We start from the raw sequence: 14,375 nt of genomic DNA, 5'->3' as shown, positions 1-14,375 counted from the left end.
CTGGCCTCCAGGATTAGAGAACAAGCTTGTTAGCCCATCGGGATCTGGGTGCCAGCTTTTCTTTCCTGCCTCCTCTGCAGCCACAATGCCTTCGAAACATACAGAACTCTCTGTTGTTCCCTAAGTGAGCCACACTACTCCATGCCCATCTTTTTTCCAACAGACTGAAATGTCTTCTCTTCCCTTGCCTTCTGACTAACCACTCATCTTTGAGGCCTCTCAGGCCACTTTCTGTAACCCTTACTACATCGTCTTTAAAGTAGGTAGCTACTTTCTACCTACCCTGCTAGACTACGAATTCCATGAGGGAAAAAATTCTCCCATGTTTAATCTTTGTACCTCAACATCAGCAATACATTTTAGTTGTCATATCAATGTTTTATCAATGAATAAACAAGGGGACAGTTGAAGGAATTCACTTTACAAGAAAATGAGTTATTTCCTCTGAGAGAGCAGGGAAAGATAGGACAGGATCCAAGGATGGAATTAGTGATAAATAAATTTAACTTCTTTGTTGAGCACTGAACTCAGCTGGGCATAAACATAAACTCCCCCCTATCACAGTCTTAATCTGCGCCATGACAAATATCTCCTCACTCACCAGTATGGACAGATTCTAGAACTCTCTGTTCCCTTTCTGTTCTATAAAAACTCAATCCAATCCAACTGGTTTAAAAGCCCATCCCAGGTCCAGTGAGAACTCATCTACCCTCTTCCAACCCAAGCTTAAGCTGTGTGCAGCTTAAGGAACCTGAAGTTGAAAGGGGACTATTAGGATGCCTGGGTGGCTCAGTTGGTTCAGCCTCTGCCAGGTCATGATCCCAGGGTCCTGGGATTGAGTCCCGCATCGGGCTCCTTGCTTGGCAGGGAGCCTGCTTCTCTCTCTGCCTCTGCCTGCCGCTTTGCCTGCTTGTGCTCTCTCTCTCTCTCTCTCTCTGACAAATAAATAAATAAAATCTTTAAAAAAAAAAGAGAGAGAGAGAGAGAGAAAGGGGACTATTGTCCCTTCTATGGCTTCTCCTCTTCTGCTTCTAGTTCTCTAGAAGGTTCTCTAGGAAGGTTCTAGCTCTTCAGGGGTTGGGAGCCAGGAGGAGAGCAGAAAGGAATGAAGTAACCATCTCTTTACTAAACGAAGCACTTATTGCAAACCACTCCTGGCCGTGGATGACAGGCCATTAGAGCCTGTTGCTTGGCAGATATCAAAATGCCAGATCTCTCATACGGTGCTTGTCTGAGTTCTTTATAAAGTCCCATGAGGACTCTCCACTGAGCTGTGCTCTAATGTAGACAATCCTGTTCCAAGCCATTTCCCTTAACACTCCTAACTTCTGTCCAGCAGGTAGCTTCTTGTATGGGCTACCAGCAAGATAGATGAAGCCCAGCTATCCTTCTCAGGGTCCCTTTGACCACAAGAAACACAAATAACCTTGCTAAGCCGAACACAAGGAATACAGGTTATTCCACTGCTAACCCCCTTCCCTGCCCTACTTCTAATTGCCTTTCCTCTTCTCAGATAAATGCAGAGCTGAACAAATCCACTGTCCAAACAGTCTAACCAGGAAATGAGAAATCAGTCACCTTTATACACTCTCTTTGATAGCTTCTTGCTTGGTTTGGGGGCTAAAGGAGGGGAAAGCACTCCCTGCTAGGGTCATGATGCCCTCCCCCTTGAGTCATCTTACATCTTATGCAGACTGGGAGTGAGGTGGGGTAATGAGGAATGGGTGGGGCTAGTGGCTGGAGGTTCCAGGGCCAGTTCTGCTCCTTCTTTATAAACGCTGGAGAGAGTGACTGACCCCAATTACTAGCAACTCTCTCTAGAATGTGTGTTACTTAGTGTTTCTTTGTCCCACATCTTTGGAACCTAGTCACCAATTCCAGGGCAAAAGGAAGGACTCAACTCAATATCTGCTACAATATGCTGAAATGAATGAAAGGGTATATGAAATAAACAGCTCAGCTGCATTCCTAAACATTCCTAAGAAGGTCATCTTCTGAGTGTCAGAAAGAACCAGGAGTTAAAAGTTCAGGCAGAATATGGGGCACCCAGGTGGCTCAGTCAGTTAAGTGTCTGCCTTTGGCTCAGGTCAAGATTCCAGGGTCTTGGGATCAAGTCCTGAGTCAGGCTCCCTGCTCTGCCTATTTCTCCTTCTCCCCCACTTGTGCTCTCTAGCTCTCTCTCTCTCTCTCTCTCTCTCAAATAAATAAATAAATAAACAAATAAAATCTTTAAGAAAAAAAGGTTCAGGCAGAATAAAGAAGACAGACACAGACCGTGGATAGAACATCAGATAAAAGCCACGGAGAGGGGCGCCTGGGTGGCTCAGTGGGTTAAATTTATTAAAATAAATAAATATAAATAGAATACATAAATAAAAATAAAATAAAATAAGTATAACTAATTATTAATTATAATTAATTATATTAATAAAATAGTTATATATTATATAATAAATATTTGTGTTTATATATTTATGTATGATATATGAATAATATTAATAAAATTAATTAATAATTGGTTTATTAATTAACAATTAATAAATTAATTAAATGAAATAGAAATAAATAAATATAAAATAAAATTCAGTGGGTTTTATTTATTAAAAAATAAATAAAATCTTTTTTAAAAAGCCATGGATAATTTCCCCTCAATTAAAAAAAAGGCACATATACATATTACCCATAAAATGCTGCATATCATTTCAGGGGCACAAGGATCCAGGATCTCTTAAAGCATCCAAAGGGGCCAAAGGACCCCAGATTAACAAATTTTAGGCTAAGAGAAAGCAAGCACGAAGGTAACAGTTGATCGTATATGTAGGAGGAAGGAGTGGTATTTATGCAGGTAAAGCAAATGCTAGAAGGTCAGAAATTTAGGGACACAAATACCCAGAGGCAGTCTCTGTCAGATGCCAGTTTTCTAAATGCAATATTTAATCCAAACTATTCTGATTTCTTAACACTATTCAATTTATTTTTTAGTATCGTGCCATGATACATCCTTCTATATAGTAAATATAACAAATAATTGAGGGACTCCAGAAAAAGGACCAGGTATTTGATTGTGCCTAAAAATATAGTTGGGGCACCTGGGTGGCTCAGTGGGTTAAAGCCTCTGCATTCGGCTCAGGTTGTGATCCCAGGGTCCTGGGTTCAAGCCCCACATCGGACTCTCTGCTCCACAGGGAGCCTGCTTCCTCCTCTCTCCACCTGCTTCTCTGCCTACTTGTGATCTCTGTCTGTCAAGTGAATAAATAAAAAATCTTTTAAAAAAAATTAAGAATTTTAAAAAATCAAATATAGTTGTTAAACTAGAAATCAGTAACACCGATTGCCTCTGTAAGGGGAATGAGTATCTAAGGGGCAAGAAGGGACATATTTTTTAAATTATATATTATTTTTTATTTCTTTAATTTTGTAACATGTGCAATTATTACTCAAAAACTTTAGTTGAAAATTAATATTAACCATAAACCAAAAAGTATAAAAAATATAATATTGATAAAGCATACTTGATACTTTAAATATATTAAAGGAAGATAATGGGACATCAAAACGAAAGATGGCATTTCCTTACATAGGTAAATCCACATGATGTATTCCTCACAGCTGCACTAGGAATATTTAAAATATTAGATAGTGGAATGGTGACATCAGAGCTGCTGTAGATTAAATGTTTGTGTCCTCCCAAATTCCTATGTTGAAATCCTAACCTCCAAGGTGATGGTATTAGGAAGTGGGGCCTTTGGCAGGTGATTAGGTCATGAGAGTGAGTCCTCATGAGTGGGATTAGTGCCTTTATAAAATAGACGCCAAAAAGCTCCTTCACCCAAGTAAGGACACAATAAAAAGACCACTGTCTATGAGAAAGCAGGTCCTCACCAGACACAGAATCTGCTGGCACCTTGATCTTGGACTTCCCAGCCTCCAGAACTGAGAAATAAATATTTGTTGTTTATAAGCCACTCCGTCTGTGGTGGTTTGTTACAGTAGCCCGAATGCCCTAAGACAAGAGCTGAGAGGCTTCTTCTGAAAACCAGTGACTTGGGGCAAAAAAATCATCAAGTGTTATGGAAAAGTGTAATCCGATATTAGCAGACCTTATTAGGACTAGAATGTTTTTATAAGAAATGGGTACTTTAAAAACTCTCCAAACATGATTCAGATAATTTCATGTATAATGTGATAAAAACAAAGCTAAGATTTTTGGGGTGTCTCTGGCCCAAGAATGCAGTCATGAAAGCAATCTGATTTTCCATAAAGCAATCTTGGCCAAACACCAGACAAGACAAACCATAAGGTTGATTTAGACTCTTGCTTGAGGACTGAGCCTGATTATTAAAACACAGAAGTACATACATGGACAGTCGGATGAGAATAGGGCTCTAAAAACAACAAGTGTGATACGTATGACTATAAGACCTCCACAGGAGTACATGAGTCAGACATCATCCTCAAACACCTGCTAGGTCCCCGTGAAAGAAAAATGGAGTGGTAACACGATGCCAGCTTTTCCAGCCAAATGACAGCTGAGAACCTCTCTCATCGGCTACTGAGTAACAAAACTATCTAACAAAAAGGGAATAGAAGGTTGTCCCTCATGTGAGGTTCAGAAGAAAAGAACCCTAATGTTTCTCTTTCGACTCTAAGCTTTACACTAACCTGGCAGGGATCAAATAAACAGATTCCAGGATCCCCAGACTAAAACCCCCTTATAAGGAAAGCAAACATAAATGTACTTTGTAAACTGTCTTGCATTGTATACATGTTAATTATTATGGTAATTATCAGAGACATTTACCACCCAAAAATGAACTAGACCTCACCACCAGCAGGTTGAGGTCATATTCTGGAAGGTGAAATGTTTTAAATAATGAGAGTATTTGTTTTTATAATAGTGCACAAAGGTTTTCAATTTTTCATCTCTTCATTGCAAAGTCCGAAAAGAGGAGCCAGTCGATGACACATGATCAAGAGTTTAGTAACTGTGAAGTTCAGTTCAATAGAAGAAATATTTATTGAGGGGCTGTTAGAAGATACAAAGGTAAGTGAGCATACAGTTCCCTGCCTCACCCACACTTAAGAAGTATACTAACTAGGGAGGCACCTGGCACCTGGGTGGCAGCCCAGGTTGTGATCTCAGGGTCTTGGGATGGAGGCAGCCCCGTGGTGGGCTGTCTGCTTCCAGCTTCTCACTTACCCTGGCCTCTGGTCTCTTCCCCTTGTTCCTTCGGCCTAGGGTTGACAGAAGATTCCTGCTGTTGGGAACCTCTGGGTTGCCTCACCTTCTCTTGAATGGCTTCTCAACTCTTCTTTAACTTTTGTAGCTAATTCTCGGGATGAAATTCTCTCTGGTTTAAACACTTAGAGGGACTTCTATTTTCCCGGCTGGAACCTAAATGTGGCAACTAAGTTAAAAATGAATTTACTGGTATGGAGAGCAGAGACCCTGATTCCAAAATCTGCTAAATTCAAAATTAACTATTGGTGTGAGTCCAGATGAGTTATGCAGAGAAGCACAGAGAAAGAACTGATTTCCCTCTTCTCCCAAAAGAACACAGGAGAGAAAAAAGTTTGGGGAAGAGAGAGAGATGGGAGCATTATGGGTTTCCTACTTCCCCATCCTCAGGGTAATATGGGGAAAGGGCTGCTGAAAGGACCAGGACATAATTGAATCCCTCCTTAAAATCTGGGATGAGTCAAAGAATGGATCTGCATAGGACCAGATTAAGGCCTTTAGAAACCTTAGAAACCCGAAACACGGAAAGATTATGGCAGTCCACCCCCCCACCACGCCCCCACCAAAACAAATAAAATCAATCCTTAAGTGTAAAGAAGTATAACAAATTGGTTTTTAACAAAGTAATTACTTTCACATTTTAAAAAATACATCAGATCTGGGTGCCTGGGTGGCTCAGTGGGTTAAAGCCTCTGCCTTCGTCTCAGGTCATGATCCCAGGATCCTGGGATTGCCCCGCATCGGGCTCTCTGCTTGGCTGGGAGCCTGCTTCCCTTCCTCTCTCTCTGCCTGTCTCTCTGCCTACTTGTGATCTCTGTCTGTCAAATAAATAAATAAAATCTTCTTTAAAAAAAAATACATCAGATCTTATCCTCTAAATCTATCTGATAGCCCTAGGCACACACACTTAGTCTGCGCATTGGGTCGTCCAGTGATGAGTCCGTGCAGCTTGCCTTGTCCACAGCTCCAGTGGTCAGTTTCTCAAGGATGGCGCATTACATGTTTCTATGGGCATGCAGGGGGTTGGAGGCTGCATCGCCTGAGGGCCCAGGAGTAGAGAAAAGGGACTCTGAAGCTCACATGGGCCCAGATGGAGTTGGTGTGCCAACAAAGGATCTGTGAAAGAGCATGAGGATGTGCAGGGGTCACCTGCTGGTATAAGGGTTACAGTGGATGTGTTTCCAAACGGTTATCCATATATGGAAAAAGCTAAAGCACCATCCAACAAAACCACCATCCATCAAAACCGCCACTGGCCATCATCTTCTTAGAACCGACCATGGGGGAGGGGAAGGCAGGACAAGCTACTGCAGAGAGGAAACAACTAGATGAGACCAATAACAAGGGTATAAGCCTCCCCTATAAGGACCTGACTGTGTACAAGTTCTGACAGAGAGAACCAAATAGGCAGGGAACAGGCATAAAGCCCAGAGATGGAGCTTTGAATTGGACTGGGAGTTGTAAATCATGAATCTTAGTTTCCACATGCACAGGCGTGCACGCGCACGCACACACACACACCACTGAATTGAACTAAATATACCCCAGAAAAATACAATACTAAGTTTTCCTCTATTAGTGTGTAGGGGGTGGGGGGGGGACATCAGCTCTGAAAACAAAAGTTAAAATCTCTGCATGTCCAAGTCTGTGACTATGCAATTACATATTGACCCACTTTCACGATTTTAGCTAGCGCCAGAGGTTTGGTAATGCCTGCATCACGATCTCCAGCTTTACTTGTTTTCTTCCTCAGGTGATTCCTTCTGCCAAGAGTACCCTCCTGACTCCCATCACATATTTTGCATATTCAAGTTTAACACTTCAAGGTCCAGTTCAAGTGCTGCCTTCTGTGGAGAACTGTCTTATTTGAACCTTCACAGTGTTTTATCTGCCTCTCTTTCATGGAGGCTTTCGTGTCTGGCCTCATAGAACAGTATGGGTGTATTTCATTCCTCCTGCTAGGCAGTAAGCTACTCGAAAACAGAAGACATGTTTTATTCATCTTTGGATCCCCTTAGCACTTACCGTATTTGTTGACAGGAAGAACACTATCCTTCAGAGTCTAGATGATTTCTCCTAAGAAGATGTCTTTAAAAACTGTTCCTGAGGGGCGGTCTGGGGGGCTCAGTCAGTTGAGCAGCTGACTCTTGCTTTTGGCTCAGGTCATGATCTCAGGGTCTGGGGATCAAGCCTTGCACTGGGCTCTGCTTTTGGCGTGGAGTCTGCTGGAGATTATCCCACTCACCCTCTCCTTCTGCTCCTCCCATTTGCATGCTCTTTCTCTCTCTAAAATAAAAATAAAATATTTCATTTTGTTTTTAAGATTTTATTATTTATTTGACAGAGAGTGAGACAGACAGCAGGAGAGGGAACACAAACAGGGGCAGAGGAAGAGGGAGAAACAGGCCTCCTGCCTAGCAGGGTGCCCAATACAGGGCTCAGTCCTAGGACCCTGGGATCATGACCTGAGCCGAAGACAGATGCTTAACGACTGAGCCACCCAGGCACCCCCAAAATATTTTTAAAAATAAAATAAAAAATGTTCCTGCAATTCCACTTTTGATGCTCCTTGCAGCTTAAGAGTCACACAAGAAAATCAGTCTCACCAATAATTATTGCTAATACTTATTTTGTGCCGTATGCCAACTACTGGGCCATGAACTTCACATCTAGTACCTCATTTAATCTGCCTAACAATCCTCTAAGACAGGTACTATTATAGTGAAGCTTGAGATTGTTAGAGACGTTAACCAATTGCCCAAGGCTACCCATTAAGTGACACAACTGGGATTATATATATATATATATGTAAGTATATATTGTGTATATATATATATTTTATAGTGGCTAAAAAATTGAAATAACAATGAAGGACTACTTTATTTTTACCTATAGAAAAGATTTCTAGTAATAATACCTAATTTTAGCAAGTGTGCAGGAAAATGGTACTCTCATACATAGCCAGTGGGAGAACAATCTGGTACAACTTCAATAATGAGGATAATTTTTCATTCTTATTTTATTTTATTTTAAAAGATTTGTTTATTTATTTATTTGAGAGTGAGTGAGTGGGAGGGAGAGGGAGAGGCAGAAAGAATCTAAAGCAGTATCCATGCTGAGTGCAGAGCCCAACCTGGGGCTCAATCCCACAACCACAAGATCATGACCCAAGCTGAAACCAAGACTCCAATGCCAACTGACTCAGCCACCCAGGTGCCCCCTTCTTTTTTCTTTTTCTTTTTTTTAAAGTAGGCTCCACAGCCAATGTGGGGCTTGAACTCATTACCCTAAGATCAAAAGTCACATGCTCTACTGACTGAGCCACTCAGGTGCCCTTATGTAACTCCATTTTCAATGATATATATTACTCTTATAACAAGAAAAAATTACGAGATTCTTTAAAAAGGCATCAGAGATAAAGGATACCAAAAGATTTTAAGAAAAGTACTTTTTTTTTTTTTTTTTTTTAAGGGAGAGAGAGAGTCGGGGTAGAGGGAGAGAGAAAATCGTAAGCAAGCTCCATGCCCAGCATGGGCAATGTGGGGCTCAATTGCATGACCCTGAGATCATGACCTCAGCGGAAATCAAGAGTCAGACACTTAACTGACTGACGCACTCAGGTGCCCCCAAAAGGATTTTTTTTAATCTCACTGAAATAGGTCTGTAGTTTCCATTTAACAAATATACCAGATAAAACTGATGGGAGTTTTTATATATAAATAACCAGTATATTTATTTAAAACACTTGATGCTTCTTTCATATAACTGCAACACAGTTAGTGTGCAGCTCAATAAATACTTATTGAATAATCTAGTGTAACATTTTTATTTAGTGTACAGCTCAATAAATACTTGCTGAATAATCTAGCATAAAATTTTTATAAATGATTTAGATGAGAAAGAACACAGAGATGTTCCTGGTTTACACATGACAGTAAGTTCCTCTGTTTATATTTCAATCGCATTTGCCATTGTTAACCACCACCTAGTTCTTGAAACCCTCAAGACTTCCAACACGGCTCATTTGCCTAGTTATCCTCTCATCTCAGTATCCACTAATCTCTTACTGGAGCAAAGGTCCTCATCCTCCTCTGCACTATGAGCTTCCCCCAACCCCCTCCCCCCTTACCCTGGTCCTCAGCTTTCTGCATTCTTTTTTCCATGCTCATTTCCTTGGTGAGTTCACCTGCAGCCATGGCATCATCACCTGTCACCTCAACGTAGATAATTTCTGGTGGAACATGACCTTGTTTCACTGGGTGTGGGCATGTGTGCTGTTAGTGCTACATATAAAAGGTATTCCATTATTGTGCAACAGTAATGATTAGAATTTTATGCAACTCACCAAGGAAAAGATTGCTTGGAGGATCTGAGGACGAGTTGTTGGCATCAGTGGCAATAAATTCCTTCCCCTCTTCATAAAGTAAACCAAATAAAAATACATAAATAGAAGAAAAGTCAGCAAAGCACATGTGTGAAATTCTCAGGTAATGGTATACCTTGTTTGGGGGAAGGAATAAACTAAGTAAGTGAGTTCATTGACCAATAGAAGATTTTTTTAAGGCTCTAGATTCTACATTTATAAAACTCACTTAAATGAAGAAAGCACATATTTTTATTAATCACATCTTTGTTTTATTATTTTGCTGGTAGTCAGTCCTAGTCAGCCAATCACATTACTCTTGTGGACTCAGCTTCAAGACAGACTTTCTAACTGCCTCTCTCCCACTCCGATCAGATTTCTTTTTTTTTTTTTTAAGATTTTATTTATTTATTTAACAGAGAGAAAGAGAGACAGGGAGAGAGAGTACACAAACAGAGGGAGTGGCAGGCAGAGGGAGAAGCAGCTTCCTGCTGAGCAGGGAGCCCAGTGGGATCATGACCTGAGCTGAAAGGCAGATGCTTAACAACTGAACCACCCAGCTGCCCCTCCAATCATATTTCTGCACTTAAGTTTCTCCTATATGAAACTGCAGGCTACAGGGAGCATGCAAATGTATTATTTAGACCTATGGTATATTACTCATAGGTCCTGAAATAAGTTAAGGGCTATAGGCATTCCTGACCCAATATACAGAACAAAGAGTATAAAAGACTTTGGGAACAGGAAGATAGAACTTTTTATTAATTTTTGCCTAATCCCAGCAGGAAAGCAAGCACGTGGTAGAAAGCTCCACAGAATATTATTCCATAGGAAAGGTCATCAAAACCCTTACGGCCATGAGCAAGACTAGGCCCAGATAGTAGCTCAGAATAGCAATAAAAGCCAAGACTCACTGAAGGGTAGAAACAGCCTTTAACATCTATCTAATAAATAAGCTTCAGACAAGCAAAATAGGAGAAAAGGAGATGGTTGAAGAAAACAACACTTCTAAGGGTCCGAGCCACTAACACCTCTGAATATCTACAGTCCTGGGCCCTCCTCTGTGGTAAGTGCTTATTGGGGCGGTAGGTAAAGAGGCAGAGTCTGGGGCTTGCTAGCCATGCAGAAGGGTTATTAGAAGTATGTATATATGGTGGGGCTCCTGGCAGTGAAGCGGCTGCCTTTGGCTCAGGTCACAATCCCAGAGTGCTGGATCAACCCATCAGGCTTCCCGCTCAGCAGGGAGTCTGCTTCTCCCTCTCCCTCCCCCCTTGCTCATGCTCATGCTCCCTCACTTGCTCTCTCACTCACTAATAAATAAATAAAAATCATTTAAAAAAATAAGTATGTATATATGGAAGTTATTACTCAGAAAGTAACCAAAACAAAGACCAAGAACCATGGGAAATGAATTAGGCACCAGAATCAGAATTGCAAAGATGGAAAAGAGGGTGAGGATCAGCTTTGGGGAAGTGGTAAGGTTGTAACAAAATTTGTGGGATGGTTCGGGACAATAGACTGGGATTCCCCTGGATCCTGCTGAACCTGACCAGGTTAAAGGTGGAGCTTTGAAGGTAATACAGCTGTGTGGGAGCCTTCTCCTTCCTCTGACCCCCTGCTACCTCCTGGAATTTAGGTTGCTTCAGATTTGACAGGCAGAACGCCGCCATGTTATTAGGGAGACACTTAACATGACGGTGAATTCTGGGTCTACTCCTCTGATCCTCTGTAGCCCACCCACCCTATCAGATATTACAGGTAACTTCAGCAGCACCAGGAGTCCAGCCAAACACTCTGACATTTCTCTACAATAGACTGTAATGGGACAACTTCTGTGACACCACCATACCATAGGTTTCTTCCAACTACCTGGCAGCTCTCTCTCAGTCTCTTAGTGGCTTTTCCTTCACTACCTGTCCCTCGGGTTCATTGGTATTCCTGAAGGCTTTATTCTAAATTTTCTTTTTTCTCCACCCAACTCTCAATAATTCTATCTATACGCATGCATAACTCCAATAACTATCTCCACGTGCCAAGAATGGATTCGGTCAGCTCTACATTAATATATCCAATTGTCTACTGGATCTCTTCACTTGATGGACTTGCAAGCACTTCAAACACAATGTCCAAAATCAGACACATGATTTTCCCCCAAAGTATCTTAACACCCCGAAGTTCTCTTACTGGTAACTGGCACCATCATCCACCTACATGCTCAAGCCAAAACCTCAAAGTCATCCTTGAATTCTCATCTCCCTCACTGTTCACATCTAAGTCTTGCTGGCTAGACCTCCAAAATATTCTCTCAAAACCATCCACTTCTCCACTGCTCTACCCTACACAGAGAAAACCACCACCATCCTTCACCCGAACCAATATAACTGCCCTTTAACTTGTCTCCTAGAGTCTAGTGTTGATCCTCTCTCGTCTGTCTATAAAACAACCAAAATGCAGCACTGGCCAACTCACTCTTCTGTGTACAACCCTAGACTGGCCTCCCCTTTATGGGATGAACTACAAACAACTTATCGTGGATTTCAAGGTGCTCTGTGATCTGTTCCCTTACTTCCACATGATCACCTCAAAATCATTAAAGTTACCATATAAACATAGATACTTCTTTAAACATTCATTTTAGAGAGAGAGAGAGTGCACTTGTGTGAGTAGGGGAGAAGGAGATAGAGAAACTCAAGTCGACACCTCTGACATCTATCCTAGCCTACCTAGATGGGTCTAATCAGCCCCTCTTGGTCACAAGCGCACAGGCCTGCATCATTCCACATTCAGTCCTGCCTTACCTTATCAAAGCTGGTGGATGAGCTGACTGGTACCCTTTACTCACATGAAGGTTTTGTACATCTTCACAGTTGCTGATACCACATCCTTCGGAAGTTCCCAACCAGTTTAATAAGGTCAGATCTGATCATTTAAAGTCTGTAAGGACTGCTCGACTCTCTTGAATCAAAGTTGCTCAGTCTCTTAGAGAGCCATCTCTCCACTGCTTTTCTGTCTGGAATGGATCTAGTTGTATGAGGGGAAAGGGACTTTGTAGCAGCAAGAAGTTGGACTCCTTGAGCAAGTGGTCCTCTGGGTTCCCAGATCTCCAGTGCAACGTTCTTTTGTCTTTGCTGCTTAGTCTGCAATTGTGGCCCAGCTCTGTGATGGGTATAATTCTTCATTCACCCAATAAGAGATATTGGTGAATAAGCACATGAAAAGATGCTCAGTACCATTAATCACTGGGGAAATGCAAATTAAAGCCACAATGAGATATCACTATACACCTACTAGAATGATTTTAAAAACTGACAATACTGAGTGCTGATGGGGATGCAGAGTGACCGGAACTCTCAGCAATGCTGAGAAGTGTAACATGTACAGGCATTTTGGAAAACAGTTTGGCACTTTTCTCCAACATTAGGATAAACATTCACTTACCACAAGATCTAAGATTTCACTCCTAAGTATTTATCCAAGAACAATGTAAACATATGTCTACAAAAAGACTAGTACATGAATGTTCAAGCAGCTTCCAAAAAGTGGAAAACCACCTAAATGTCCATCAGAAGATGATTGGATAAATTCAGTACCATTAATCTTTGGGGAAGTAATTGTGGCGTATCCAACAATGAAATACAGCTTAGCAATAAAAAGGGATAGACTACTTATATACACAAAAACATGAATGAATATGAAAAACATAATGCTGACTTAGAGAAGCCAAGAACAGGATACACACTGTATGATTCCATTTATATGAAGCTCTACAATAGATGGTACTCATTTGCAATAATAGAAATCTGATCAGCAAATATTTGGGATGGGGGGATGGGAAACTAGAAAGAATAACAAGAGAATTTGTGTTTGTAGGGGGTAATAGAAATTTCTACAACCTGGGAAGATGATTATATAGGTGCAAGCATTGTCAAAACTCACTACATTGTACACTTAAAACATATACATCATCTTGTTTGTATATTATATTTCCATAAAGTTGAAAAAATAATTATTTTGCAACAGTTGAGGAGTTACATAAGTCTTTTTTGTTACCTATAGTGGCTGGCCAGCAAATCATTACAGAAGTTAAGCAGCCCATGGGTAGTATAGAATTATCCTTGATCCATCAGCCTTCTGCAACATACCAAAGAAATGGATTCTTTATCCAGTGGAAATGGAAGGCATTAGGGAATTTGCTTCCCAAGTCATAGAAGTTAGAGTGTGAATTTGCACACCCTCTCGTGATTAACCCAACCAAGTCAATCTTTTAAAAGGATTTTATTTATTTATTTATGTATTTACTTATTTGAGAGAGATTGAGAGTGAGCATGAGGGAAGGGGAGAGAATCTGAAGCAGACTCTGCACTGAATGCAGAGCCCAACGCAGGGCTCGATCCCACTTCTTCAAGATCATGACCTGAGCTAAAACCAAGAATCAGACACTTAAACAACTGAGCTACCCAGGTGCCCCTAACCTAAGTGAATTTTTAAAAAATCAGGTCTAAGCAATGGTAACAGTTAAAAAAAGCTATTTTTTTTTTAAATCAGGAAGTGAATGCTTCAAAAGTAAAGAATTCCCACTGTAGGAAAACGAAACACTTCTAATACATGCTCTGACTGGAGTCTGGACCTTCCAAAGAACATGGAGAATCATCTGATGTGTTAGCAGGAACACACACACACACACATGAGATGAGCAGAAATGCCTCCCTGGCCACCCTCTTTATGGCACAGGGGAAGAATGGCTCCACTATCAGAGAAGCAGCCAGACAGATA

At 41.1% G+C, this 14,375-nt stretch overlaps 1 long non-coding RNA gene across 1 annotated transcript; it reads right to left on the bottom strand.

The window, feature by feature from the left end:
* Window positions 1-7,486: 7,486 nt before the first annotated feature.
* LOC123392460 lies at window positions 7,487-13,922 on the bottom strand. Its single transcript, XR_006607177.1, has 3 exons — window positions 12,401-13,922; window positions 9,585-9,653; window positions 7,487-7,525 (listed from the first exon to the last, which is right to left on the bottom strand). It is a non-coding gene; the product is annotated as an uncharacterized LOC123392460 (long non-coding RNA).
* Window positions 13,923-14,375: the final 453 nt, after the last annotated feature.

This window comes from Mustela putorius, unplaced genomic scaffold, assembly GCF_011764305.1.
Source record: "Mustela putorius furo isolate JIRA1106 unplaced genomic scaffold, ASM1176430v1.1 tig00000580_pilon_pilon_pilon, whole genome shotgun sequence".
NCBI classification, from domain to species: Eukaryota; Metazoa; Chordata; class Mammalia; order Carnivora; family Mustelidae; genus Mustela; species Mustela putorius.
This window is presented reverse-complemented; position numbering and strand designations above follow the sequence as displayed.